Source organism: Schistocerca nitens, chromosome 12, assembly GCF_023898315.1.
Source record: "Schistocerca nitens isolate TAMUIC-IGC-003100 chromosome 12, iqSchNite1.1, whole genome shotgun sequence".
In the NCBI taxonomy this organism is placed as follows: Eukaryota; Metazoa; Arthropoda; class Insecta; order Orthoptera; family Acrididae; genus Schistocerca; species Schistocerca nitens.
Genome location: NC_064625.1, coordinates 145,672,680 through 145,676,790, shown reverse-complemented (window position 1 = coordinate 145,676,790; position 4,111 = coordinate 145,672,680). Strand labels below are relative to the sequence as shown.

General features: G+C 46.4%; 1 pseudogene; it reads left to right on the top strand.

The window, feature by feature from the left end:
- The first annotated feature begins 286 nt into the window (after positions 1-286).
- Positions 287-404, top strand: LOC126215504 (5S ribosomal RNA; annotated as a pseudogene).
- The last annotated feature ends 3,707 nt before the right edge of the window (positions 405-4,111 follow it).

Genomic DNA, 4,111 nt, shown 5'->3' with positions numbered 1-4,111 from the left:
AAGGGGAGCACGACCTGGTCGTGGGCCGCGATGGTCGTGGCAGCTCGGCGGACTGCCTGCGGATCAGAACCCACGCCGCCCGTGCACTCCTTCTAGTGGTTGTTTATTTGCCGCCTCATATGTTCCACAAGCCAGCGTCATTCGTATGCTTTGGGTTTCCACGACTCGGTAACGACACTTCGCAGCATCTATTACCGTCGGGGATTGGTTTGTGGGGTGTTCAACTGCACGGTCATCAGCGCCTGTACGAAGCCCGAAATTTTACACAGTCCAATTTTTACACAAAGGCAACACCCTTACCGCAGTGGATACACCGGTTCCCGTGAGATCACCGACGTTAAGCGCTGTCGGGCGTGGTCGGCACTTGGATGGGTGACCATCCAGGCTGCCATGCGCTGTTGTCATTTTTCGGGGTGCACTCAGCCTAGTGATACCACAATTTTGGTAAACATTTTTGGAATACAGTGATCAATTAATTGTTATATTTAGATTAAAGTTCAGTCTTGATCACGTTATGTCTGTTTTAATGAGTAACCGGTTTCGGTTTTTTCTATAAAACCATCATCAGACCCAAGGGAGCCAATGGGTCTGATGATGGTTTTATAGAAAAAACCGAAACCGGTTACTCATTAAAACAGACATAACGTGATCAAGACTGAACTTTAATCTAAAAAAAAACTAGTGATACCAATTGAGGAGCTACTCGACGGAATAGCAGCGGCCGGGAGAGCGGTGTGCTGACCCCACGCCCCTCCTATCCGCGGTCGGATGGTCCCGGTAGGCCAGTCGTGGCCTGAAGACGGAGTGCTTAATTTTTACACAGCCCAAATTAGCCACGGTCACGGATGATGATGATGATGATGATGATGATGATGATGATGATGATGATGATGATCAAATGATGAGGACAACACAGACACCCAGTCCTCTGGCAACGCTAGCCGCTAGACCACGAGCTGAGGACCCGGTGGTCGATGGTGAAGATTTCGCTGACATTTCTGCCACAACCTCCAGGCAGTTAAGATCGGCTAGGGAACAAAGGAATTCGCGGCCAATAGGCCCTCGGTGCAGGACCCTCTATCTTGATGGAGAAACATATTTTTTTGAGGAGCATAAAATTGCGGACACTGTTCAGTCAAGACAAAATTATATCAGCAGTTTTAAACACATCTGTACCATATAGCCGTCCGGTGTGGCCGAGCGGTTGTAGGCGCTTCAGTCTGGGACTGCAAGACCGCTATGGTCGCAGGTTCGAATTCTGCCTCAGGCATGGATGTGTGTGATGTCCTTAGGTTAGTTAGGTTTAAGTAGTTCAAAGTTCTAGGGGACTGATGACCACAGATGTTAAGTCCCATAGTGCTCAGAGCCATTTGAACCATTTTTGAACCCGAGCCGTGCTAGTTTCTTGAGATGTAAATTTGGACAGAAGTTGGAAAAAGTGTGGAACAAGACTCATCTAACAAGATGATATTGTTCCATTGCTCCGAAGTTCACTTTGTATGGCTACGGCGCCACGTTTTCCTGCGACACGCAGGTGCATAACTAATGGGTGGGTTTGGAGTTCCAGCTCGCAGTGCAGTTCTCTGCTTATGAAGCTCACTTCCTGTTTTACCGCTGATGTATTTTGTGCCTTTGTAATTGTATTCTTATGTTATAAAATTGTAATTGACACCAGTTCATCATATTATTAACTTGTAAGTTCCATTTCACTGCACACGTTTCTGTTGGTCATAGTATTTGGACAGTATGTGTGAAGTAGGGACTGTTAGTGTTTGCACGTGTGTTAATAATTCAGCAAGGGACTGGATAACAGCATTGCTGGTTCTAAGGACAATTCCAAAAACTTTGTGAGTGCACAAGTGGTGATTATGGACTTGCTATATTGTCCGCAAGACTCTTCGATGGTGATTGTGCACCTGCACAGTCGCAACAGATGGCTGCTGGCCATCTCTACAAGGACTACAGTGGGTCTGCATCTTTGATGACCCACCAATACCATTATCTCTACAAGGACTACAGTGGGTCTGCATCTTTGATGGCCCACCATTACCATTATTTCTACAAGGACTGCAGTGGGTCTGCACCTCTGGTGGCCCACCAATACCGTAGTCTCTACCAGGACTACAGTGGGTCTGCTCTGTGATGACCTACCTACCAATATTCTTCAAAACTTCGACTGCGGTGGGTTTGCTCTGTTGTGGCCCATTACCTGTCTGCATGTCAAGAGTCAGCACTGTCTTTCCGTTGGAAGGACAACACTACTTCTTCAAGACTACATGGAAATCCACTACTTCCATGTGCATTGTCTTTTACTGCTCAGACTTTGAGAAAAGAAACGGCAGTTTTACTGTGTTGAATGATCAGGACTGTCTTTATTGACTGTGAGAAAATTTTAGCTTTTGACCAACATTGTATCACTAAGTGTGTGCATTTGATTTCTTTGTTATTGTAATTATAAAAATTTTTTGCAAATCTGTATTGGCCACTGCCCAAAACAATTTGTAAAATTTTTTGTGGGGAGCATGGGGGCTATGTAAGTAGGCTGTTTAGGTTTTCTTATTGGTAACGTCATGTACCGCTCTATATGAAAATCACTGGCTGTGCTGTGTGCAGTCTGTGGCTAGTTTGCATTGTTGTCTGCCATTGTAGTGTTGGGCAGCGGCAGCTGGATGTTAACAGCGCGTAGCGTTGCGCAGTTGGAGGTGAGCCGCCAGCAGTGATGGATGTGGGGAGAGAGATGGCGGAGTTTTGAAATTTGTAAGACTGTCATGAACTGCTATATATAATATGACTATTAAGGTAAATACAGTGTTTGTTCTCTATTAAAATCTTTCATTTGCTAACTATGCCTATCAGTAGTTAGTGCCTTCCTTAGTTTGAATCTTTTATTTAGCTGGCAGTAGTGGCGCTCGCTGTATTGCAGTAGTTCGAGTAACGAAGATTTTTGTGAGGTAAGTGATTTGTGAAAGGTATAGGTTAATGTTAGTCAGGGCCATTCTTTTGTAGGGATTATTGAGAGTCAGATTGCGTTGCGCTAAAAATATTGTGTCAATTTAAGCACAGTCATGTATAATTCTTCAAAAAGGGGACGTTTCATAAGCTCACTTCCTGTTTTACCGCTGATTGCGTTCGCGAGCCCAACATGTGATTAAAGTGTAAACGCGAAGGGACACGTACAGCACAAAAGCGTACATCCGAACCTCGTCTGTTAACTGACACAGACCGCCGACAGTTGCAGAGGGTTGTAACGTGTAATAGGCAGACATCTATCCATACCGTCACACAGGAATTCCACACTGCATCAGGATCCACTGCAAGTAAAAAAAAATGGTTCAAATGGCTCTGAGCACTATGGGACTCAACATCTTAGGTCATAAGTCCCCTAGAACTTAAAACTACTTTAACCTAACTAACCTAAGGACATCACACACACCCATGCCCGAGGCAGGATTCGAACCTGCGACCGTAGCAGCCCCGCGGTTCCGGACTGCAGCGCCAGAACCGCACGGCCACCGCGGCCGGCACTGCAAGTACTACGACAGTTTGGCGGAAGGTGAGAAAACTTGGATTTCATGGTCGAGTGGCTGCTCATAAACTACACATCACGCGGGTAAATGCCAAACGACGCCTCGATCAGTGTAAGGAGCGTAAACGTTGGTCGATTGAACAGTGGAAATACGTTGTGTGGAGTGACGAATCACGGTAAACAATGTGGCGATCCGATGGCAGGGTCTGGGTATGGCGAATGTCCTGTGAACGTCATCCGCCAGCGTGTGAAGTGCCAACAGTAAAATTCGAAGGCGGTGGTGTTATGGTGTGGTCGTGTTTCTCATGGAGAGGGCTTGCACCCTTTGTTGTTTTGCGTGGTACTCTCACAGCACAGGCCCACACTGATGTTTTAAGCACTTCCTTGCTTTCCACTGTTGAAGAGCACCTGTTCCTAATGAACGGCCTGTGGCGGAGTGGTTACGCGACAATAACATCCCTGTAATGGACTGGCCTGCACAGAGTCCTGACATGAATCCTATAAAACACCTCTGGGATGTTTTGGAACGCCGACTTCGTGCCAGTTCTCACTGACCGCCATCGATACCTCTCCTCAGTGCAGCAC